At 51.1% G+C, this 25,797-nt stretch overlaps 8 non-coding genes and 1 pseudogene across 8 annotated transcripts; all 9 read left to right on the top strand.

Annotated features, from left to right (window-relative positions):
- The first annotated feature begins 905 nt into the window (after positions 1-905).
- Positions 906-1,024, top strand: LOC124614159. Its single transcript, XR_006979697.1, has one exon. It is a non-coding gene; the product is annotated as a 5S ribosomal RNA (ribosomal RNA).
- Positions 1,025-2,221: 1,197 nt separating this feature from the next.
- Positions 2,222-2,340, top strand: LOC124614147. Its single transcript, XR_006979696.1, has one exon. It is a non-coding gene; the product is annotated as a 5S ribosomal RNA (ribosomal RNA).
- A 1,197-nt stretch (positions 2,341-3,537) lies between these two features.
- LOC124614136 lies at positions 3,538-3,656 on the top strand. Its single transcript, XR_006979695.1, has one exon. It is a non-coding gene; the product is annotated as a 5S ribosomal RNA (ribosomal RNA).
- A 1,197-nt stretch (positions 3,657-4,853) lies between these two features.
- LOC124614634 lies at positions 4,854-4,972 on the top strand. The gene has a single exon (XR_006979759.1). It is a non-coding gene; the product is annotated as a 5S ribosomal RNA (ribosomal RNA).
- A 1,197-nt stretch (positions 4,973-6,169) lies between these two features.
- Positions 6,170-6,288, top strand: LOC124614481. The gene has a single exon (XR_006979727.1). It is a non-coding gene; the product is annotated as a 5S ribosomal RNA (ribosomal RNA).
- Positions 6,289-7,485: 1,197 nt separating this feature from the next.
- LOC124614365 lies at positions 7,486-7,604 on the top strand. The gene has a single exon (XR_006979716.1). It is a non-coding gene; the product is annotated as a 5S ribosomal RNA (ribosomal RNA).
- A 1,197-nt stretch (positions 7,605-8,801) lies between these two features.
- LOC124614249 lies at positions 8,802-8,920 on the top strand. Its single transcript, XR_006979705.1, has one exon. It is a non-coding gene; the product is annotated as a 5S ribosomal RNA (ribosomal RNA).
- Positions 8,921-10,117: 1,197 nt separating this feature from the next.
- Positions 10,118-10,236, top strand: LOC124614077. Its single transcript, XR_006979691.1, has one exon. It is a non-coding gene; the product is annotated as a 5S ribosomal RNA (ribosomal RNA).
- An 8,123-nt stretch (positions 10,237-18,359) lies between these two features.
- On the top strand, positions 18,360-18,477 carry LOC124614155 (annotated as a pseudogene).
- The last annotated feature ends 7,320 nt before the right edge of the window (positions 18,478-25,797 follow it).

Genomic DNA, 25,797 nt, shown 5'->3' with positions numbered 1-25,797 from the left:
ACAAAAAAGAAGAAGAAGAAGAAATAAAATCTTCTGTTCTCGTCCGATCACCGAAGTGAAGCAGCAACGTTAGTACTCGGAAGGGTGAGCGCCTGGGAACTCTGGCTGTGTTCATTTTTCGCTTTTTAGTCGCTACTCCTGCCAGCCCTCTTTCCATACCACCTTTCTGTTGTGACAAAGAGACTTCCTTAAGCATTTTAAACGGCCGTAAGAAACGAAACTGCAGCAACTAACTCAGTTTGAAGGAGAATTTGCTAACCAAGTTTGCCAGGAAGTCTTTGAAAACGACAAAACAGTACGAATCGGGCGGTATGCTCCGAAATACGATAGCGCCTATCGTTCTGCAGCGGCGTACAGCTCCAAATTCGATTTGTAATCATACATTGATTCATTTGTCCTCCCGCAGACGTTTCTCGCGCTTGTGCTGTCAAATGGACCGCGACCCGAGCGGCAGCGAGCGGCAGTCGAGCAAAGTCGGGACAAGTCGGGACGGAAGGGGGGACAGGCGAGAATGCACCGCGCAAATTACGCAAATATCTGGAAGCGCGGCGCGTGTCAGGCAGGTGAGGAAGCTTCCGTCGGTCCAGCAGGACACCGCGCGCAGTCCCCCCGCCGCCCGGCCGCGCGCAAGCCCTGCGCCGGATAACAGGAACAAGGCGCGTCGCCAGCCAGTGTCGGAGGCCGCACGCACCAAACGAATGACAGGCGGTGCATCCAGCAGCTGTGTTGTGCGCCTCACCTTGGTTCGGCAGTCGCCTATGAGACGCCGAGGCGAGCGCGCACTCCGCGCCACCTTCGAGGTGGAAAGACATGCTTTGCGTCAAATGTGCCACGGAAAGCGGCGATTGCGTGTGTTGGGAGAAGAGGCGAACGCTTCTTCTGTGGCGCGGCTACAGTGTAATGACGCCAACGGCCATACCATGTTGAATACACCGGTTCTCGTCCGATCACCGAAGTTAAGCAACATCGGGCCCGGTTAGTACTTGGATGGGTGACCGCCTGGGAACACCGGGTGCTGTTGGCTCTATCTCATTTTTTCATTTTTACGTCGCTGCACCTGCCAGCCCTCTTCTCATACTAACTTTCAGGTGTTGACAAAGATGCTTCCACAAGCATTTTAAACTACTGTATCAAACGTAAGATACGAAATTGCAGTAATGGACTCAGTTTGAGCAAGAATGTGCGAAAGAAGAGTGCTAGAACGCCTCGGAAATAACAACACACTACGAATCGACAGATGAGTTTTGAAATACGTCAGGGCCTACTGTTTTGTAGCAGTGCTAAATTCCGCAAAGTAAATAAACAAAAACAAACAAACAAAAAAGAAGAAGAAGAAGAAATAAAATCTTCTGTTCTCGTCCGATCACCGAAGTGAAGCAGCAACGTTAGTACTCGGAAGGGTGAGCGCCTGGGAACTCTGGCTGTGTTCATTTTTCGCTTTTTAGTCGCTACTCCTGCCAGCCCTCTTTCCATACCACCTTTCTGTTGTGACAAAGAGACTTCCTTAAGCATTTTAAACGGCCGTAAGAAACGAAACTGCAGCAACTAACTCAGTTTGAAGGAGAATTTGCTAACCAAGTTTGCCAGGAAGTCTTTGAAAACGACAAAACAGTACGAATCGGGCGGTATGCTCCGAAATACGATAGCGCCTATCGTTCTGCAGCGGCGTACAGCTCCAAATTCGATTTGTAATCATAAATTGATTCATTTGTCCTCCCGCAGACGTTTCTCGCGCTTGTGCTGTCAAATGGACCGCGACCCGAGCGGCAGCGAGCGGCAGTCGAGCAAAGTCGGGACAAGTCGGGACGGAAGGGGGGACAGGCGAGAATGCACCGCGCAAATTACGCAAATATCTGGAAGCGCGGCGCGTGTCAGGCAGGTGAGGAAGCTTCCGTCGGTCCAGCAGGACACCGCGCGCAGTCCCCCCGCCGCCCGGCCGCGCGCAAGCCCTGCGCCGGATAACAGGAACAAGGCGCGTCGCCAGCCAGTGTCGGAGGCCGCACGCACCAAACGAATGACAGGCGGTGCATCCAGCAGCTGTGTTGTGCGCCTCACCTTGGTTCGGCAGTCGCCTATGAGACGCCGAGGCGAGCGCGCACTCCGCGCCACCTTCGAGGTGGAAAGACATGCTTTGCGTCAAATGTGCCACGGAAAGCGGCGATTGCGTGTGTTGGGAGAAGAGGCGAACGCTTCTTCTGTGGCGCGGCTACAGTGTAATGACGCCAACGGCCATACCATGTTGAATACACCGGTTCTCGTCCGATCACCGAAGTTAAGCAACATCGGGCCCGGTTAGTACTTGGATGGGTGACCGCCTGGGAACACCGGGTGCTGTTGGCTCTATCTCATTTTTTCATTTTTACGTCGCTGCACCTGCCAGCCCTCTTCTCATACTAACTTTCAGGTGTTGACAAAGATGCTTCCACAAGCATTTTAAACTACTGTATCAAACGTAAGATACGAAATTGCAGTAATGGACTCAGTTTGAGCAAGAATGTGCGAAAGAAGAGTGCTAGAACGCCTCGGAAATAACAACACACTACGAATCGACAGATGAGTTTTGAAATACGTCAGGGCCTACTGTTTTGTAGCAGTGCTAAATTCCGCAAAGTAAATAAACAAAAACAAACAAACAAAAAAGAAGAAGAAGAAGAAATAAAATCTTCTGTTCTCGTCCGATCACCGAAGTGAAGCAGCAACGTTAGTACTCGGAAGGGTGAGCGCCTGGGAACTCTGGCTGTGTTCATTTTTCGCTTTTTAGTCGCTACTCCTGCCAGCCCTCTTTCCATACCACCTTTCTGTTGTGACAAAGAGACTTCCTTAAGCATTTTAAACGGCCGTAAGAAACGAAACTGCAGCAACTAACTCAGTTTGAAGGAGAATTTGCTAACCAAGTTTGCCAGGAAGTCTTTGAAAACGACAAAACAGTACGAATCGGGCGGTATGCTCCGAAATACGATAGCGCCTATCGTTCTGCAGCGGCGTACAGCTCCAAATTCGATTTGTAATCATAAATTGATTCATTTGTCCTCCCGCAGACGTTTCTCGCGCTTGTGCTGTCAAATGGACCGCGACCCGAGCGGCAGCGAGCGGCAGTCGAGCAAAGTCGGGACAAGTCGGGACGGAAGGGGGGACAGGCGAGAATGCACCGCGCAAATTACGCAAATATCTGGAAGCGCGGCGCGTGTCAGGCAGGTGAGGAAGCTTCCGTCGGTCCAGCAGGACACCGCGCGCAGTCCCCCCGCCGCCCGGCCGCGCGCAAGCCCTGCGCCGGATAACAGGAACAAGGCGCGTCGCCAGCCAGTGTCGGAGGCCGCACGCACCAAACGAATGACAGGCGGTGCATCCAGCAGCTGTGTTGTGCGCCTCACCTTGGTTCGGCAGTCGCCTATGAGACGCCGAGGCGAGCGCGCACTCCGCGCCACCTTCGAGGTGGAAAGACATGCTTTGCGTCAAATGTGCCACGGAAAGCGGCGATTGCGTGTGTTGGGAGAAGAGGCGAACGCTTCTTCTGTGGCGCGGCTACAGTGTAATGACGCCAACGGCCATACCATGTTGAATACACCGGTTCTCGTCCGATCACCGAAGTTAAGCAACATCGGGCCCGGTTAGTACTTGGATGGGTGACCGCCTGGGAACACCGGGTGCTGTTGGCTCTATCTCATTTTTTCATTTTTACGTCGCTGCACCTGCCAGCCCTCTTCTCATACTAACTTTCAGGTGTTGACAAAGATGCTTCCACAAGCATTTTAAACTACTGTATCAAACGTAAGATACGAAATTGCAGTAATGGACTCAGTTTGAGCAAGAATGTGCGAAAGAAGAGTGCTAGAACGCCTCGGAAATAACAACACACTACGAATCGACAGATGAGTTTTGAAATACGTCAGGGCCTACTGTTTTGTAGCAGTGCTAAATTCCGCAAAGTAAATAAACAAAAACAAACAAACAAAAAAGAAGAAGAAGAAGAAATAAAATCTTCTGTTCTCGTCCGATCACCGAAGTGAAGCAGCAACGTTAGTACTCGGAAGGGTGAGCGCCTGGGAACTCTGGCTGTGTTCATTTTTCGCTTTTTAGTCGCTACTCCTGCCAGCCCTCTTTCCATACCACCTTTCTGTTGTGACAAAGAGACTTCCTTAAGCATTTTAAACGGCCGTAAGAAACGAAACTGCAGCAACTAACTCAGTTTGAAGGAGAATTTGCTAACCAAGTTTGCCAGGAAGTCTTTGAAAACGACAAAACAGTACGAATCGGGCGGTATGCTCCGAAATACGATAGCGCCTATCGTTCTGCAGCGGCGTACAGCTCCAAATTCGATTTGTAATCATACATTGATTCATTTGTCCTCCCGCAGACGTTTCTCGCGCTTGTGCTGTCAAATGGACCGCGACCCGAGCGGCAGCGAGCGGCAGTCGAGCAAAGTCGGGACAAGTCGGGACGGAAGGGGGGACAGGCGAGAATGCACCGCGCAAATTACGCAAATATCTGGAAGCGCGGCGCGTGTCAGGCAGGTGAGGAAGCTTCCGTCGGTCCAGCAGGACACCGCGCGCAGTCCCCCCGCCGCCCGGCCGCGCGCAAGCCCTGCGCCGGATAACAGGAACAAGGCGCGTCGCCAGCCAGTGTCGGAGGCCGCACGCACCAAACGAATGACAGGCGGTGCATCCAGCAGCTGTGTTGTGCGCCTCACCTTGGTTCGGCAGTCGCCTATGAGACGCCGAGGCGAGCGCGCACTCCGCGCCACCTTCGAGGTGGAAAGACATGCTTTGCGTCAAATGTGCCACGGAAAGCGGCGATTGCGTGTGTTGGGAGAAGAGGCGAACGCTTCTTCTGTGGCGCGGCTACAGTGTAATGACGCCAACGGCCATACCATGTTGAATACACCGGTTCTCGTCCGATCACCGAAGTTAAGCAACATCGGGCCCGGTTAGTACTTGGATGGGTGACCGCCTGGGAACACCGGGTGCTGTTGGCTCTATCTCATTTTTTCATTTTTACGTCGCTGCACCTGCCAGCCCTCTTCTCATACTAACTTTCAGGTGTTGACAAAGATGCTTCCACAAGCATTTTAAACTACTGTATCAAACGTAAGATACGAAATTGCAGTAATGGACTCAGTTTGAGCAAGAATGTGCGAAAGAAGAGTGCTAGAACGCCTCGGAAATAACAACACACTACGAATCGACAGATGAGTTTTGAAATACGTCAGGGCCTACTGTTTTGTAGCAGTGCTAAATTCCGCAAAGTAAATAAACAAAAACAAACAAACAAAAAAGAAGAAGAAGAAGAAATAAAATCTTCTGTTCTCGTCCGATCACCGAAGTGAAGCAGCAACGTTAGTACTCGGAAGGGTGAGCGCCTGGGAACTCTGGCTGTGTTCATTTTTCGCTTTTTAGTCGCTACTCCTGCCAGCCCTCTTTCCATACCACCTTTCTGTTGTGACAAAGAGACTTCCTTAAGCATTTTAAACGGCCGTAAGAAACGAAACTGCAGCAACTAACTCAGTTTGAAGGAGAATTTGCTAACCAAGTTTGCCAGGAAGTCTTTGAAAACGACAAAACAGTACGAATCGGGCGGTATGCTCCGAAATACGATAGCGCCTATCGTTCTGCAGCGGCGTACAGCTCCAAATTCGATTTGTAATCATACATTGATTCATTTGTCCTCCCGCAGACGTTTCTCGCGCTTGTGCTGTCAAATGGACCGCGACCCGAGCGGCAGCGAGCGGCAGTCGAGCAAAGTCGGGACAAGTCGGGACGGAAGGGGGGACAGGCGAGAATGCACCGCGCAAATTACGCAAATATCTGGAAGCGCGGCGCGTGTCAGGCAGGTGAGGAAGCTTCCGTCGGTCCAGCAGGACACCGCGCGCAGTCCCCCCGCCGCCCGGCCGCGCGCAAGCCCTGCGCCGGATAACAGGAACAAGGCGCGTCGCCAGCCAGTGTCGGAGGCCGCACGCACCAAACGAATGACAGGCGGTGCATCCAGCAGCTGTGTTGTGCGCCTCACCTTGGTTCGGCAGTCGCCTATGAGACGCCGAGGCGAGCGCGCACTCCGCGCCACCTTCGAGGTGGAAAGACATGCTTTGCGTCAAATGTGCCACGGAAAGCGGCGATTGCGTGTGTTGGGAGAAGAGGCGAACGCTTCTTCTGTGGCGCGGCTACAGTGTAATGACGCCAACGGCCATACCATGTTGAATACACCGGTTCTCGTCCGATCACCGAAGTTAAGCAACATCGGGCCCGGTTAGTACTTGGATGGGTGACCGCCTGGGAACACCGGGTGCTGTTGGCTCTATCTCATTTTTTCATTTTTACGTCGCTGCACCTGCCAGCCCTCTTCTCATACTAACTTTCAGGTGTTGACAAAGATGCTTCCACAAGCATTTTAAACTACTGTATCAAACGTAAGATACGAAATTGCAGTAATGGACTCAGTTTGAGCAAGAATGTGCGAAAGAAGAGTGCTAGAACGCCTCGGAAATAACAACACACTACGAATCGACAGATGAGTTTTGAAATACGTCAGGGCCTACTGTTTTGTAGCAGTGCTAAATTCCGCAAAGTAAATAAACAAAAACAAACAAACAAAAAAGAAGAAGAAGAAGAAATAAAATCTTCTGTTCTCGTCCGATCACCGAAGTGAAGCAGCAACGTTAGTACTCGGAAGGGTGAGCGCCTGGGAACTCTGGCTGTGTTCATTTTTCGCTTTTTAGTCGCTACTCCTGCCAGCCCTCTTTCCATACCACCTTTCTGTTGTGACAAAGAGACTTCCTTAAGCATTTTAAACGGCCGTAAGAAACGAAACTGCAGCAACTAACTCAGTTTGAAGGAGAATTTGCTAACCAAGTTTGCCAGGAAGTCTTTGAAAACGACAAAACAGTACGAATCGGGCGGTATGCTCCGAAATACGATAGCGCCTATCGTTCTGCAGCGGCGTACAGCTCCAAATTCGATTTGTAATCATACATTGATTCATTTGTCCTCCCGCAGACGTTTCTCGCGCTTGTGCTGTCAAATGGACCGCGACCCGAGCGGCAGCGAGCGGCAGTCGAGCAAAGTCGGGACAAGTCGGGACGGAAGGGGGGACAGGCGAGAATGCACCGCGCAAATTACGCAAATATCTGGAAGCGCGGCGCGTGTCAGGCAGGTGAGGAAGCTTCCGTCGGTCCAGCAGGACACCGCGCGCAGTCCCCCCGCCGCCCGGCCGCGCGCAAGCCCTGCGCCGGATAACAGGAACAAGGCGCGTCGCCAGCCAGTGTCGGAGGCCGCACGCACCAAACGAATGACAGGCGGTGCATCCAGCAGCTGTGTTGTGCGCCTCACCTTGGTTCGGCAGTCGCCTATGAGACGCCGAGGCGAGCGCGCACTCCGCGCCACCTTCGAGGTGGAAAGACATGCTTTGCGTCAAATGTGCCACGGAAAGCGGCGATTGCGTGTGTTGGGAGAAGAGGCGAACGCTTCTTCTGTGGCGCGGCTACAGTGTAATGACGCCAACGGCCATACCATGTTGAATACACCGGTTCTCGTCCGATCACCGAAGTTAAGCAACATCGGGCCCGGTTAGTACTTGGATGGGTGACCGCCTGGGAACACCGGGTGCTGTTGGCTCTATCTCATTTTTTCATTTTTACGTCGCTGCACCTGCCAGCCCTCTTCTCATACTAACTTTCAGGTGTTGACAAAGATGCTTCCACAAGCATTTTAAACTACTGTATCAAACGTAAGATACGAAATTGCAGTAATGGACTCAGTTTGAGCAAGAATGTGCGAAAGAAGAGTGCTAGAACGCCTCGGAAATAACAACACACTACGAATCGACAGATGAGTTTTGAAATACGTCAGGGCCTACTGTTTTGTAGCAGTGCTAAATTCCGCAAAGTAAATAAACAAAAACAAACAAACAAAAAAGAAGAAGAAGAAGAAATAAAATCTTCTGTTCTCGTCCGATCACCGAAGTGAAGCAGCAACGTTAGTACTCGGAAGGGTGAGCGCCTGGGAACTCTGGCTGTGTTCATTTTTCGCTTTTTAGTCGCTACTCCTGCCAGCCCTCTTTCCATACCACCTTTCTGTTGTGACAAAGAGACTTCCTTAAGCATTTTAAACGGCCGTAAGAAACGAAACTGCAGCAACTAACTCAGTTTGAAGGAGAATTTGCTAACCAAGTTTGCCAGGAAGTCTTTGAAAACGACAAAACAGTACGAATCGGGCGGTATGCTCCGAAATACGATAGCGCCTATCGTTCTGCAGCGGCGTACAGCTCCAAATTCGATTTGTAATCATACATTGATTCATTTGTCCTCCCGCAGACGTTTCTCGCGCTTGTGCTGTCAAATGGACCGCGACCCGAGCGGCAGCGAGCGGCAGTCGAGCAAAGTCGGGACAAGTCGGGACGGAAGGGGGGACAGGCGAGAATGCACCGCGCAAATTACGCAAATATCTGGAAGCGCGGCGCGTGTCAGGCAGGTGAGGAAGCTTCCGTCGGTCCAGCAGGACACCGCGCGCAGTCCCCCCGCCGCCCGGCCGCGCGCAAGCCCTGCGCCGGATAACAGGAACAAGGCGCGTCGCCAGCCAGTGTCGGAGGCCGCACGCACCAAACGAATGACAGGCGGTGCATCCAGCAGCTGTGTTGTGCGCCTCACCTTGGTTCGGCAGTCGCCTATGAGACGCCGAGGCGAGCGCGCACTCCGCGCCACCTTCGAGGTGGAAAGACATGCTTTGCGTCAAATGTGCCACGGAAAGCGGCGATTGCGTGTGTTGGGAGAAGAGGCGAACGCTTCTTCTGTGGCGCGGCTACAGTGTAATGACGCCAACGGCCATACCATGTTGAATACACCGGTTCTCGTCCGATCACCGAAGTTAAGCAACATCGGGCCCGGTTAGTACTTGGATGGGTGACCGCCTGGGAACACCGGGTGCTGTTGGCTCTATCTCATTTTTTCATTTTTACGTCGCTGCACCTGCCAGCCCTCTTCTCATACTAACTTTCAGGTGTTGACAAAGATGCTTCCACAAGCATTTTAAACTACTGTATCAAACGTAAGATACGAAATTGCAGTAATGGACTCAGTTTGAGCAAGAATGTGCGAAAGAAGAGTGCTAGAACGCCTCGGAAATAACAACACACTACGAATCGACAGATGAGTTTTGAAATACGTCAGGGCCTACTGTTTTGTAGCAGTGCTAAATTCCGCAAAGTAAATAAACAAAAACAAACAAACAAAAAAGAAGAAGAAGAAGAAATAAAATCTTCTGTTCTCGTCCGATCACCGAAGTGAAGCAGCAACGTTAGTACTCGGAAGGGTGAGCGCCTGGGAACTCTGGCTGTGTTCATTTTTCGCTTTTTAGTCGCTACTCCTGCCAGCCCTCTTTCCATACCACCTTTCTGTTGTGACAAAGAGACTTCCTTAAGCATTTTAAACGGCCGTAAGAAACGAAACTGCAGCAACTAACTCAGTTTGAAGGAGAATTTGCTAACCAAGTTTGCCAGGAAGTCTTTGAAAACGACAAAACAGTACGAATCGGGCGGTATGCTCCGAAATACGATAGCGCCTATCGTTCTGCAGCGGCGTACAGCTCCAAATTCGATTTGTAATCATACATTGATTCATTTGTCCTCCCGCAGACGTTTCTCGCGCTTGTGCTGTCAAATGGACCGCGACCCGAGCGGCAGCGAGCGGCAGTCGAGCAAAGTCGGGACAAGTCGGGACGGAAGGGGGGACAGGCGAGAATGCACCGCGCAAATTACGCAAATATCTGGAAGCGCGGCGCGTGTCAGGCAGGTGAGGAAGCTTCCGTCGGTCCAGCAGGACACCGCGCGCAGTCCCCCCGCCGCCCGGCCGCGCGCAAGCCCTGCGCCGGATAACAGGAACAAGGCGCGTCGCCAGCCAGTGTCGGAGGCCGCACGCACCAAACGAATGACAGGCGGTGCATCCAGCAGCTGTGTTGTGCGCCTCACCTTGGTTCGGCAGTCGCCTATGAGACGCCGAGGCGAGCGCGCACTCCGCGCCACCTTCGAGGTGGAAAGACATGCTTTGCGTCAAATGTGCCACGGAAAGCGGCGATTGCGTGTGTTGGGAGAAGAGGCGAACGCTTCTTCTGTGGCGCGGCTACAGTGTAATGACGCCAACGGCCATACCATGTTGAATACACCGGTTCTCGTCCGATCACCGAAGTTAAGCAACATCGGGCCCGGTTAGTACTTGGATGGGTGACCGCCTGGGAACACCGGGTGCTGTTGGCTCTATCTCATTTTTTCATTTTTACGTCGCTGCACCTGCCAGCCCTCTTCTCATACTAACTTTCAGGTGTTGACAAAGATGCTTCCACAAGCATTTTAAACTACTGTATCAAACGTAAGATACGAAATTGCAGTAATGGACTCAGTTTGAGCAAGAATGTGCGAAAGAAGAGTGCTAGAACGCCTCGGAAATAACAACACACTACGAATCGACAGATGAGTTTTGAAATACGTCAGGGCCTACTGTTTTGTAGCAGTGCTAAATTCCGCAAAGTAAATAAACAAAAACAAACAAACAAAAAAGAAGAAGAAGAAGAAATAAAATCTTCTGTTCTCGTCCGATCACCGAAGTGAAGCAGCAACGTTAGTACTCGGAAGGGTGAGCGCCTGGGAACTCTGGCTGTGTTCATTTTTCGCTTTTTAGTCGCTACTCCTGCCAGCCCTCTTTCCATACCACCTTTCTGTTGTGACAAAGAGACTTCCTTAAGCATTTTAAACGGCCGTAAGAAACGAAACTGCAGCAACTAACTCAGTTTGAAGGAGAATTTGCTAACCAAGTTTGCCAGGAAGTCTTTGAAAACGACAAAACAGTACGAATCGGGCGGTATGCTCCGAAATACGATAGCGCCTATCGTTCTGCAGCGGCGTACAGCTCCAAATTCGATTTGTAATCATAAATTGATTCATTTGTCCTCCCGCAGACGTTTCTCGCGCTTGTGCTGTCAAATGGACCGCGACCCGAGCGGCAGCGAGCGGCAGTCGAGCAAAGTCGGGACAAGTCGGGACGGAAGGGGGGACAGGCGAGAATGCACCGCGCAAATTACGCAAATATCTGGAAGCGCGGCGCGTGTCAGGCAGGTGAGGAAGCTTCCGTCGGTCCAGCAGGACACCGCGCGCAGTCCCCCCGCCGCCCGGCCGCGCGCAAGCCCTGCGCCGGATAACAGGAACAAGGCGCGTCGCCAGCCAGTGTCGGAGGCCGCACGCACCAAACGAATGACAGGCGGTGCATCCAGCAGCTGTGTTGTGCGCCTCACCTTGGTTCGGCAGTCGCCTATGAGACGCCGAGGCGAGCGCGCACTCCGCGCCACCTTCGAGGTGGAAAGACATGCTTTGCGTCAAATGTGCCACACGTGTGCCGCTCGCTATTGTGCGTCCCAGGTAGTCGAGGATCACCGGCCGCCGAGCCGTCCCCGCCCGACATCCTACCGCGCCGCGCCCGCGCCCGCCGCCTGCCGGCTCCCGCGCCGCGCCAGCCGTAGCTGTTCGTTTTCAACGCACGATACAACGATTCGGTAAGTGACGATGACGACGTATAACCGCTCGAACACGACGTTGCAATTGCAATTCGATCGAGTGTACGTGAGGCCGACGGCCTACGAAATCGAAGAATGGATGTTTGACGAACTTCGTATAGAGGAGGAGGAACTGGAGGGGCTGATGCTCGATTTTACGTTGTATAGCTTGTTTATCAAGTTGACAACACTAATACGGTGTGAAACCCTCGTGTCCACACACGGTGGAATACGAAAATTCAAGCACAGAGACGGCGCAGTGAGTGACGTGAAGATCTCCTTCGCCGGATATGGTGTGCGTCATTTGAAGGTGTACAACCTACCATTTGAAGTGCCTGACGACGAAGTGGGACGTTACTTGCGTCTTTATGGTGAAGTAATCTCCGTGAACCGCGAGTTCTGGGGTGCTGGCCACCGGTACAAAGTGGACTCGGGCGTCAGAGCAGTGACGATGGTGCTAAAAAAGCACGTGCCTTCGTTTGTAACGATCGGTGGGCATAGGGGGGTCGTGCAATACAACGGCCAGCCCCAGACGTGCTCCATCTGCAGCTCCACGGAGCACATGAGGGCAACGTGTCCGAGGAGCAGGCGTCCGGCGCAATTGCCGCGCACAGAAGCCGCGGAGGCACCTCGAGAAATCGCCACTGCCAGCTACGCTGGAGCGGTAACGCGCGAAGCTCCACGTGTTCACGAGACGGCCCCAGCGGAAGCGGCAGCGCCGCCAGCCGCCGCCACGGAGAGCCCAGCGGCTACCCCACCCCCTGCGCCCGTCCCTGCACCGGCCCCGGCCGTCGCAGGTAGCGCGGGTGAGAAACGCCAGCTGAGCTCCGACTCGGAGGGCGAAAGTACAATGGAGACCGACGCAGCCCTGGCCCCCACCCCCTCGCCCGTCGCCCGGCGGCCGAGGATCGCGGAGGTCAGCGGCCCCGCCCAGCCGACAGCTGCGCCTGCCGACAGCCCTGCCGCCCAGGCCGGGCCCAGCGCCGACGCCGCCACGCCATACAGCGAGATGCGTGAGCTTGCAATCAAAAAGCAAGTCACGAAACTGGCCCGCATTCTGAAGGAATCAGAAGGCGAGCCCAAAGAAAACAACGTGGACGTCCCGGCCGCGGGGAAAGCCAAAAAGCGACGGAGCAAGCGGCGGAGTCTCAGCCGCGAAAAAGACGAAAAGATGGACGTATCTGAGTCAGAGGAGTCAGATACGGCATCCGCAACCAAAAAGGCTACAACCCCAAAAGCAGAGGACGTGGTCCTGCGGCCGGAACGGCCACAGCACTCCACAGACCCGCCTCCACAAAGTGTTTAAATGCAACAGGGCTCGGGCTCAGTATACAGTGTAATTACGTGTAACGTGAACCGAATGACCGCCGCACTAAAACTAGATGCACTAATTGACTTCCTGCAGCACAAAGCCGCAGACGTGGCTATGTTACAGGAGGTGGTCACGACGGCTATAGAACAGGTACCGGGATACGAAGTCATCTGCAACATCGACGCAGAAACTCGCTGCGGAACTGCCACACTAATCAGGCACGGCCTCGAATTCGACGACGTGAAAATGATGCCCGACGGACGCGGAATAGCGGTGAAGGTGGAAGACACTGATTTTGTAAACATTTACGCTCCGTCGGGAACGGAAAACAAGCGTGCCAGGAGCAAATTTTACAACGAGGACATCTGCGAGCTACTAGTTCACAGCAACAACGTCGTCCTGGCAGGTGACTTCAACTGTGTAATTTCACCCGAAGATCAGATCCCGGTACCCAACTTGTGCGCCGAACTGCAGGATCTAGTTAGGCGTCTAAAATTAGCAGACACCTGGCGTCTACTACACCAAAACCACACAGTGTTCACGTACCTGTATAACCGCGGCAGAAGCAGAATCGATAGAGTATACGTAAACAGAGAGATGGCCACCTCTGTGACACAAGTAGAGGTCTGCCCTGTGATCTTCTCAGATCACTGTGCCTATCAGTGCAAACTCCGTCTACCGAGAAGCAAGCTTCCAGCAGGTAGAGGAACGTGGAAGCTAAACACAAGCCACCTCACGGACGGGAAGCTGAAGCAGGAAATCGCCGACACGATCCAGACATGCAGAGAGCGGCGAGGCGAGTACAATTCCACTACTGAGTGGTGGGTAGAACACGCCAAACCGCAAGTAAGACGGGAACTCATAAGGCACAGCGCTGAGAAGGCTTTCTGGAAAAGAAACACGGCAGACTTCTACACCAGATGCCTACGAGACGCAATGGACGCCCCCGCGGACGACGAACTGTTTCTGCCGCGGATAAGAAGACTCAAAGCACGTATACTGAGCCTGAAAAGAGACAAAATGAGAGGAGTCGTCGCCCGTAGCCAGACAAACGGCGAAATGGAAGAAGAACCTGCCACGCTGCACCACCTGCACAGGGAGAGACAGAGGGCTAGTAGCAAACAAGTAAGGCAACTCGTCGACAAGGACGGGAACAGGTTAACGACGAAGAAAGACATTATGAGCCACGTCGAAGACCACTTCAACGACCTGTTCCGAGGAGAGGAAAATGACGACGGAGAAATGGCGAGGATCCTGCAAGAGACCCGTCGGATCCTTACCAATGCAGACCGGGCACTACTCAACGAAAACGTCACAGACGATGAGGTGAAAGCCGCCATCAAAGACAGCAGAAACGGAAGAGCACCAGGCGCAGACGGAATCCCATCAGAATTCTACGCTGCGCTCTGGGGCACAGTCGGCGGAATAATCACAGAAATAGTAAACGAAGTTCTCAACGGGACAGAATTGCCATCAAAATTCCTCCAAGGGACGGTGATTCTGATCCCCAAAACGAAGGCAGCCATCAAAATTGAAGACTTTCGGCCAATAACCCTCCTAAATTCAGACTACAAAATAGCAGCAAAGTGCCTGGCTGCAAACATCAAGGTCGCGCTACAGAAAGCTATTAGCCCATGGCAAACCTGTGCAGTGCTTGGCAGGAACATCTTCGACGCCGTCTGCACATACAGGGACATCATAGCCCACGCAGCAACAACGAGGAGACCCGCAGCCGTAATCTCTGTCGATTTCCACAAGGCTTTCGACAGGATCAGTCACCGGTACCTGCTGAAAACTATCGCACGCCTCGGATTCGGACCAAAATTCGGAAGAACAATCAAGAACGTCATTACAAATGCCACCTCAAAAATAACAGTAAACGGATGGACTTCCAAGTCAATAAGACTGGGAAGATCCGTCAGGCAAGGATGTCCATTATCGATGGCACTTTTCACAATAGCCCTCGACCCACTACTACGAAAACTAACAGCCGAAATCGGAGGATACACAATGGGTGCAACAAACATCGTATGCACGGCCTATGCTGACGACATGGGCATATTCATCCAAAACGAAGAAGAACTAGGAATAATCCAGCCTATCATGGAATCCTTCGAAAAGGCTTCAGGTGCCAAAACGAATCCGAGGAAGACAGTGCTACTACCAATAGGCAACGGCAGACTGCGACCAGCGAGACAGTGGTACCGAGTGACAAACAACCATAGGGCACTCGGAGTGGAACTACAGCAGTGCCCTTTGAAAATGGCAGCACAAAACTGGCGCAGCGTCTTGAACACAACGAGAGGGCTCGTGAGGATACACGCGAACCGGAACCTGACGCTGAGCCAAAGAGTGCAGTTAGTAAACGAAACAATCCTGTCGAAAGCGTGGTACATGGCGCAAATACTATGTGCTCCGACGGAAATTGCGCGAGCGATAGGAAGTGCGGCGTACTACTTGCTGTGGAGGCGGGAAATCTTCAAGGTCTCCCAGGCGACGTGTTTCCTGTCAAGGGACGAAGGCGGACTTGGTCTGACTGACGTTAAGACGAAATGCGCGGCACTGCTTCTACACCGTGCGATGAAAATGGCAAACCAGAACAACAACAGTATAACGTCCAGCCTGATAAACCAATATAAACCTGAATCTGAAGAGGCTCCTGTAGACACTACGCACATACCATTCAAGTTGCGACACATAAAACAGATGGCAATCGACAAGAGTTACATCACCGCGGTCGTTGCCAACCCACAGCAAAGAACGGCGAGGAACATCTACAGCGCTCTGAGGGGGAAGGCAAGAAAGTCCAAAATAGAGACGAGTTTTCCAGACCATGACTGGCCACAGGTCTGGAAGAATGTCTCGGAACGGACACTTCCTGAGCACGCCAGGGACACGTGGTATAAAATCATCCACAAAACAGTGCCGACAAACGAAAAACTGGCACGCATAAAAATGCGGGAATCCCCAAACTGCGAGCTCTGCAACCAGACCGACACCATCGAGCATCGTTTTGGCTGCAGAGAGAGCGGGGAAATATGGGCGGCAGCGAGAAAAATGATCGCCCACATCAACAGAACCGACGAGAGGGCGATACATGTCTCAGCTGTCACTGTCCCGGACGCGAAGCCTTTCCCCAAAGCGAAACGCCTGGCCACAATGTGGATCATCGCCATGACGGCACACGCCATCGTCACGAAACGGCAGACCGACAAGGCGCAGTTCCTCACGGACCTGTGGGAGGAACACAGGAGGGCCAAACAACGCTCCAAGTACCGCGAGACCTTCCAGAGCTTCCTGCAGGTCCCGCTGGACGCCGCCTTCCGAGACGCCTTCAACACGACGTGACCGACGCCCTCCCACAACACCCACACCCCAGTCGCTGAGGACGTCGCCCACCGATCCCTCCAAAGCCCCGACGGCAAGAGTGGTGCAGCGCGGAAAGCGTTTTTACGAAATGTGCACATAGTGAAAGTTTATATGTGAAGCAGTGCAAAAGTGAGTGACGTGTGCCAATTGTAGTGATACAGTGCCCAATTGCCACATATAAGCAGGCAAGGAAATGGTCAGAGATAAATTTAGTGAAAAGGTTACAAAGTGCCCCAAGAAAACAACAGTCATACAGTGTATTGCATGTAATTAATGTGTTCTCTCACTCACTCTCTCTCTCTCTCTCGCTCTCTCTCTCTCTCCACTCAAGGTACGCTTTTCCTTTCTCTTATGTTTTCAGTTCTTTTGCTCATTGACTTGTTTTTTCTTTTTTTATGTTCCATTGTTTTTTGTTTTTTATTTGTTTGTTTGTTGTTCCTTTTTGCTTTTGTTTTGTTGTAAATCTCGGCCCATCATGTGCCAATCGTAGCATGCCTCTCTGCGACTAATAATCCCCGGCATTCACAAATTTAATCACATAGATGTTTCTGGTTTATAATCCCCTTTTTCGCCTCTGGGTACATATAGCAAACATGCCAAAATAGGTGCATTTCAAATAGCATAGAAGCAAATTTTTAATTTTCCCTTTTCTTTTCATGTAAATTCAAAAAAAAAAAATATATATATATATATAGAAATAACGCAAGCTTTGGAATTAAAAGACATAAAAAAAAAAAAAATCAAACAGGAAAATCTACATGAAGGACACTCAGTGAATAAACGTGTTGTAACTCGACCAAGAACTATCAAAAGAACAATCAGAACAGAAACCTAGACAGTGAATATCACCGTTCAATAATCAAGTACACCATTTAATGTAAAGACTTGTAATTGTTACAATTTGTAAATAAAAGTTTATATACGTTACAAAAAAAAAAAAAAAGGTGCTGTTGGCTCTATCTCATTTTTTCATTTTTACGTCGCTGCACCTGCCAGCCCTCTTCTCATACTAACTTTCAGGTGTTGACAAAGATGCTTCCACAAGCATTTTAAACTACTGTATCAAACGTAAGATACGAAATTGCAGTAATGGACTCAGTTTGAGCAAGAATGTGCGAAAGAAGAGTGCTAGAACGCCTCGGAAATAACAACACACTACGAATCGACAGATGAGTTTTGAAATACGTCAGGGCCTACTGTTTTGTAGCAGTGCTAAATTCCGCAAAGTAAATAAACAAAAACAAACAAACAAAAAAGAAGAAGAAGAAGAAATAAAATCTTCTGTTCTCGTCCGATCACCGAAGTGAAGCAGCAACGTTAGTACTCGGAAGGGTGAGCGCCTGGGAACTCTGGCTGTGTTCATTTTTCGCTTTTTAGTCGCTACTCCTGCCAGCCCTCTTTCCATACCACCTTTCTGTTGTGACAAAGAGACTTCCTTAAGCATTTTAAACGGCCGTAAGAAACGAAACTGCAGCAACTAACTCAGTTTGAAGGAGAATTTGCTAACCAAGTTTGCCAGGAAGTCTTTGAAAACGACAAAACAGTACGAATCGGGCGGTATGCTCCGAAATACGATAGCGCCTATCGTTCTGCAGCGGCGTACAGCTCCAAATTCGATTTGTAATCATAAATTGATTCATTTGTCCTCCCGCAGACGTTTCTCGCGCTTGTGCTGTCAAATGGACCGCGACCCGAGCGGCAGCGAGCGGCAGTCGAGCAAAGTCGGGACAAGTCGGGACGGAAGGGGGGACAGGCGAGAATGCACCGCGCAAATTACGCAAATATCTGGAAGCGCGGCGCGTGTCAGGCAGGTGAGGAAGCTTCCGTCGGTCCAGCAGGACACCGCGCGCAGTCCCCCCGCCGCCCGGCCGCGCGCAAGCCCTGCGCCGGATAACAGGAACAAGGCGCGTCGCCAGCCAGTGTCGGAGGCCGCACGCACCAAACGAATGACAGGCGGTGCATCCAGCAGCTGTGTTGTGCGCCTCACCTTGGTTCGGCAGTCGCCTATGAGACGCCGAGGCGAGCGCGCACTCCGCGCCACCTTCGAGGTGGAAAGACATGCTTTGCGTCAAATGTGCCACGGAAAGCGGCGATTGCGTGTGTTGGGAGAAGAGGCGAACGCTTCTTCTGTGGCGCGGCTACAGTATAATGACGCCAACGGCCATACCATGTTGAATACACCGGTTCTCGTCCGATCACCGAAGTTAAGCAACATCGGGCCCGGTTAGTACTTGGCTGGCTGCCCGCCTGGCAACACGTGTGCCGCTCGCTATTGTGCGTCCCAGGTAGTCGAGGATTACCGGCCGCCGAGCCGTCCCTGCCCGGCATCCCACCGCGCCGCGCCCGCGCCCGCCGCCTGCCGGCTCCCGCGCCGCGCCAGCCGTAGCCGTCTCGCCGTAGGCGATCGTGTTTCGTGTTTCAACGATTTGGTGAGTGCTCCACGGAAAAAATGACAACGTTTAATCGCTCAAGTACGACGATTCAGTGCGCGTTTGATCGTGAACACGAACGGCCGTCCTCCTTCGATATAGAGGAGTGGATGTTTCACGAACTTAAAATTCAGGAGGACGAATTAGAGGGGTTGCAGCTAGATTTCACGCTGCTTAGCCTCTTTCTGAAATTGAAAACGGACGTGAGATGCGAGACGCTTGTAAACGTAAGCGGTGGTGTAAGAAAATTTAAACACAGAGATGGCCGCGTCAGCGATGTAAAAATAACGTACGCCGGACACGGCGTGAGGAACATAAAGGTGTATAACCTCCCCTTCGAGGTGCCAAATGAGGAAGTTGCACGCTACTTCAAGCTGTACGGTGAGGTTCTCTCTGTAACGAGAGACTTATGGGGTACTGGGCACCGGTATAAAGTGGACTCTGGTGTTAGGTCCGTCAGGATGGTCCTACGAAAACACGTGCCGTCGTTTATTGTAATAGGAGGACACAGAGGTGTTGTCCAATATAGCGGACAACCACCGACGTGCTCCATCTGCAGTTCGACTGAACACATGAGGAGCAGCTGCCCCAAAAATAAGAGAGTGGCTCAGCTGCCGCGCGAAAACGCGGACAACGCAGCGGAGCAGGCGGCAAGTTACGCCGGAATTTTGTCGGGCCAGAGCCCGCGCGCCAACGACGAGCCTGCCGTAGCGGAAGCAGCGGTGGCTGCCGCGCCAGCCGAGGCCGCCCAGCCGGCAACACCGGCCCCAGCGGCGGCCGCTGCGGTCAGCGCAGGGGAGAAGCGGCACCTGAGCTCCGACTCGGACAACGAGACCACAATGGAGGCCGAGCCGGCGGCCGCCCCCTCCCCCGCCGCCCGGCGGGTGAAGGTCACGCGCGCCGCCGCGCCCGCCCAGCCGTCAGCTGAGGCTGTCATTCACGGCAGCCAGCTGGCCGGGCCCAGCGCAGAGTCCACGCCCACCTCGTACACCGAGGCGCGCGAGATCGCCATCAAGAAGCAGGTGACCAAACTCGCCCGCATCTTGAAGGAGTCCGACGACGAACCGAAGGAGTCGAACGAGCAGCCGCAACCGGCGTCCAAAGCCAAAAGGCGGCGCAACAGGCGGCGAAGCCGCAGCAGCAGCTCAAACGACGAGAGGATGGAGACCTCCGACGGGGAAGCGTCGGACATCTCGCCCGAAAACGCGCGAAAACAAACCACCGAACCGGAGGACCTAGTCCTACGGCCGGACCGCCCACAGCAAGTTCAACCCCCGCCTCCACATAGCGCTTAAATGCAGGAACGCTCTGGCTATAGCGTCATCACGTGCAATGTCAATAAAATGAATTCGGTTGTGAAGATAGACGCCCTCACGGAGTTCCTGCAGCATCGACCTGCCGATGTAGCGATATTACAAGAAGTCGTCACCACGGACTTGGAACAAGTACCGGGATTCGACGTCTTCACGAACATTGACGCAGAGACGAGAACTGGAACTGCGAAAATGGTGAGGAATGGGATCGACGTGGAGAACATCAAAACCCTGACTGACGGCCGCGGAATAGCGATCCAAATAGCTGACACATACTTCGTCAACATCTGTGCGCCGTCAGGCACAGAAAACAAGCGGGCCAGAAGCCAGTTCTTTAACGAAGACGTCTGTGGACTCCTTCCACACAACAATGGCAACGGTGTGTTCGGGGGCGACTTCAACTGCGTGGCTGCTCCACAAGACCAAATCCCGGTACCAGATCTGTGCACGGATCTGCTGGAACTCGCAAGAAAACTGAAGCTAGACGACTCGTTGCGTATACTATATCCAAACACAACGGAATTCACTTGTTACTACAACCGCGGAAGAAGCAGGATCGACAGGATGTATGTGAACAGGAAGTTGGCCGCCTCTGTATCGCATGTGGAAGTCTGCCATGTGATCTTCTCCGACCACTGTGCCTACATATGCAAGCTACAGCTGTCAGCGAGGAAAATCTCAGCAGGAAGATCAGTGTGGAAGCTTAATACGCAACATCTAAGTGACGCCAAATTACATCAGGAGATTGCGCACACCATAGAAGAAAGCTTACGGACGCGACAATAGTATCAGTCCACCACACAATGGTGGATTGAACATGGCAAACCACAAATAAGGAAGACACTGATTATGCACAGTGCGGAGAAGGCTTTCTGGAGGAAGAGCACGGCAGACTTTTACACGCAGTGTCTGAAGGACGCGCTCAACTGTCCTCCAGACGACGACCTGCTTCTCACGCGAGTGAGAGGAATAAAGGCGCGACTACTGAATATCAGGCGTCAACAAATGAAAGGCGTCGTCGTCCGCAGCCAGACACACGGCGCCACTGAAGATGGACCTGCCACACTGCACCACCTGCATAGAGAGAGGGAGAGGGCACAAAACGGAACTGTAAGAGAGCTTAGCGACGCAGCTGGCCGCAAGATAACAACTAGGAGGGACATGATGCGTCACGTAGAAGAGCACTTCTCTGAACTCTTCAAGGGCGATGTACCGGACGATGCAGAAACAGCGAAAATCCTAGGTCAAACTCGCAGACAGCTGAAAACGCCGACCGCGCATTGCTGACGGAGGCAGTGTCAGCGGACGAAGTAAGAGCTGTCCTCAAAACCTGCGCCAACGGCAAAGCTCCAGGAGCGGACGGAATACCGTCAGAATTCTACACAACCTGCTGGGACAAAGTAGGTGGAATTATGACGGAAATCGTCAATGAAATATTAAACGGAAAAGAAATACCACTCCCGTTCCTGGAAGGGACGATTACCCTGATTCCGAAAACAAAAGCGCCGGAAACAGTAGCAGACTACCGCCCAATAACTCTTCTAAACGCGGACTACAAGCTAACAGCAAAATGCGTCGCTGAAAACATGAAGCTCTCCCTGAAGAAAGCCATCAGCCCGTGGCAGACATGTGCAGTGTTAGGCAGAAACATCTTCGACGCCGTCTGCACGTACAGAGACGTTATAGCACACGCCGCATCGAACAGAGCGGCTGCAGCGATCATGTCTGTAGACTTCCAGAAGGCCTTCGACAGGATCGATCACCGGTACCTACTGAAGACTTTGACGAGACTACGTTTGGCCCCAAATTCGCTCAAGTCATCGAAAACATATTGACAAATGCCACATCACGAGTGGCTGTAAATGGCTGGATATCTGCGCCGATAAAACTGGGGAAATCTGTGAGGCAAGGGCGCCGACTGTCGATGGCACTATTCACAGTAGCCCTCGACCCAGTCCTCAGGAAACTCGCTGCCACCGTCAACGGCTACATGCTGCAAGATATAAATGTGACATATATGGCATATGCCGATGACTTGAGCATTTTCGTGGACGGTAAAGAGGATATCGACAAAGTCCTCCCAATAATTGAATCCTTTGGAAAGGCATCTGGGGCGAAAACCAACCACAAAAAAGCCGTGCTCCTCCCGATAGGAAACATGAAACAGAGAGGCCAGACCATGGTACCAGGTGACCGACAAATATAAAGTGCTAGGTGTTCAGCTGCAGGCCTGCCCACTCAAAATGGCCGCAGAGAACTGGCGGAACATCCTGAACACCACGAGAGGACTCGTCAGGACACACGCCAACAGAAACCTGACGTTGGATCAGAAAGCACAGCTGATCAACGAAACGATCCTGGCGAAGGCTTGGTACATGGCACAAGTCATGAACGTTCCAACAGAAATAGGGAAGTCTATAGGAAGCGCTGCATACTACCTGCTGTGGAGGCGGGGAATTCTCAAAGTGTCGCAAGCCACCGGCACCCTCCCTAGAGAAGAAGGGGGGCTGGGCCTGATAGATGTCACGACAAAATGCGCGGCACTGTTGCTCCATCGAGCTCTACAAATGGAGGACAGAAGTGTAGACTGTACCACGTCGTCTCTACTGAAGGAACACAGGCCAGACTCCGGGGAAGCGCCGGTAGACGTCAGTAGAATACCCTACAAGATGCGCTACTTGAAGCAGATAATAATGGACAGTAGTTACATCACATCCACCCTAGTAGTGAAGGAGGTGAGAACTGCAGCGAAAATCTATCGCGCACTGAGAGGCTAACAAGGCAGAAGCAGAACAGAGACGAATCTTCCAGACCACGACTGGCCACAAGTCTGGAAGAATCTCTCCGAGAAAGCCATACCTCCAGAAGCTAGAGACACGTGGTACAAAGTCGTACACAAGACGATCCGAACGAACGAGCGTCTAGCGCGCATCGGCATGCGCGTGTCGCCGCACTGCGACGTCGCCGCCGTCACCACCACCACCACCACCACCACCACCATCGCGGCCGCGGCCACCACACCACGCCCTCCTCAGCCCTCCACGCCTTCGTCGTCGCTGATGCAGTGGCCCTCCAACACTCTTCAAGTGTGTGTTAAAAGTGAGTGCGGTGTAAAATTTTGTGCAGTGCTACTACAGTGTCCTCAAATGCAACACGACGATTGATCTCGTCGTCTCAATGGGAAAATAAAAAAGTGTAAATATCATTAGATGTGTGCTACGGCTACACGTATAGAGCATACCCCGATAGCGTGCATAAAAATCTGGGAGACATCTCTCGCTACGTCGAAGATGATTTATGTGAGTACATTAACAAAACAAACATCTCGCTGCAATTCTTATCAAATCACTTTAAGCTTACCTAGAATATGTTTGTCCACTTATTCAATGTTTTTAACGTCTCAAAGTGTTCCTTCTCTCTCTCTCTCTCTACCACCATCTCGTGTATATATATGTATATAATCTCCATTGTTTCTTAGATGTAAGCCTAGCCAATAAGAAATGCTTTAATAGTTTTAACATGCCACACCATGGCACCAGACCAATAACTCTCCCTAAAGAAGTGATTGAATTAACAACCCGTAAAATTAACAAAAACGCAAACAAAACTGAAAAGAATGAAAATCTCGATGTCCCTCTGACTTACACAACTAAAGAACTAGAACTAAACAAAATCAGGATCAGGGCAACATTGTGAATCAATCTGCAAACGAACAATATAACGAAACAGACAATCGCAACAAATTTACGTATCAGAAAATCGATGTCAGCAAAAGAAAAGTAAAAGACTCGATAACTAACAGAAATTGAAATTGAAAAGTTCCTTTTAAGTCATCACTGTGTTTGTTATTCTGCAAATAAAAGTTTATTACGTTAAAAAAAGGTGCTGTTGGCTCCCCCTAATGTTTTTCCTTTTTACTTCGCTACACCTGCCAGCCCTCTTTTCATACTAACTTTCAGGTGTGAAAGATGCTTCCACACGGATTTTAAACTTCTGTATTAAAGAACTCAGTTTGAGCAACAATGCGCGAAGGAAGAGTGCTAGGAATTCTTTGAAAATAACGAAACCCTACCAATCGACAGATGTGTTCTGAAATACGTCAGAGCAGAGCCTACTGTTTTGTAGCAGTGACAACCTCCGCCTCCGTTTAAACCGAATCAAATCTAAGATTCTCAGCATACATACGAAAAAAGGTCAAAGGAATCGTGGTCCGAAGTAGCCGCTTGTGCGCCCTGGACGACGAAGAACTGTCGTCCTGCCACCTCGCGCGTCAAGATAGACTGGCACGACGACAGGCGAGCGCCTCACACAGAAAGCAGAAACCGTTCAACAATTCACAGCCCACTACAGGGCCTTATTACGGGACGTTGAGGCTGATGAAACGGCACTAAATTACCTGTTATATGACCTTCAGACTGACAGTTCATACCGCGAACAATTGAGAGCGGAGGTGACAGTACCCATCAACAAATACATCAACTATAGGCACACTGGCCCCAACAGTATCACCCTCCTCCGCCAAACCCCTAGATTCAGACACATTGGTCCCATCACAATTAATATTAGTATCTAATATTTCTGTTTTCATTTCACATATCTCAACAAGCTTCTTACTGTTACTTACAGACCTATTTTGGTCACCACAACACTCCTCTACACCCCCATACTGTGATTCAGTCCCTGACCTGTTATCAATGGCCACCAAAACAATACTCTCTCTATCAAAATTCCTATTTCCAAAAACTTTATTAAAAACATCCCCAACATTAATTTCTTCCCACTGGCATTTTAATCCTCTAACATATTTCTTATTAAAAACTCTCCTCTTGTCATGTTCCCTGAGCCAATTCCCCTCTATATTTTCACCATTTAAAATGGCATACATACCACGTATTCTTTCTTCCTTTCTGCATCTATCATTATTGGAAATACGGAAGCGTCCGATCCCGCCCGTCTGCTTTGACCCATGACGTCAGAAATATGGCGGAAACGACCTTAAACCTCGATTCCAATATGGAGCATATAAAGCCGTTACGTACACATTATGAGGACGAAAATAAATCGAAAAACAAACATACACACGTTCCACAAAAAGCCTAATGACACCAACGTGTAAGTAGGCTGTTTATGTTTTCTTATTGGCAACGTCACGTAGCGCTCTGTATGAAAATCACTGGCTGTGTTGTGTGCAGTCTGGTTAGTTTGCATTGTTGTCTGCCATTGTAGTGTTGGGCAGCTGGAGGTGAGCCGCCAGCAGTGGTGGATGTGGGGAGAGAGATGGAGTTTTGAAATTTGTAATACTGGATATCATGAACTGCTATATACATTATGACTTTTGAACTCTATTGAGGTAAATACATTGTTTGTTCCTTATTAAAATCTTTCATTAGCTAACTATGCCTGTCAGTAGTTAGTGCCTTGAGTAGTTTGAATCTTTTATTTAGCTTGCAGTAGTGGCGCTCGCTGTATTGCAGTAGTTCGAGTAACGAAGATTTTTGTGAGGTAAGTGATTTGTGAAAGATATAGGTTAATGTTAGTGAGGGCCATTCTTTTTTAGGGATTTTTGAAAGTCAGATTGCGTTGCGCTAAAAATATTGTGTGTCAGTTTAAGCACAGTCATTTATAATTTTTCTAAGGGGACGTTTCAAACGGGACAAGCGTGGGAAATAGGGGGTTTTGGGTGGGGGCAAACTAAATATACACAAATTTAGGCACCCACCCCCATACAAAACCACGCAAAACGACGAAAAGAAACCGACATCACAAAACTCCACAAATATCACTAAACACAATATGATCTGGAATCGGACGCTTCCCTTGACCTATATAGCTCAAAAACATCTCCCGAT

The sequence above is a fragment of the Schistocerca americana genome, chromosome 4 (genome assembly GCF_021461395.2).
Source record: "Schistocerca americana isolate TAMUIC-IGC-003095 chromosome 4, iqSchAmer2.1, whole genome shotgun sequence".
NCBI classification, from domain to species: Eukaryota; Metazoa; Arthropoda; class Insecta; order Orthoptera; family Acrididae; genus Schistocerca; species Schistocerca americana.
This window is presented reverse-complemented; position numbering and strand designations above follow the sequence as displayed.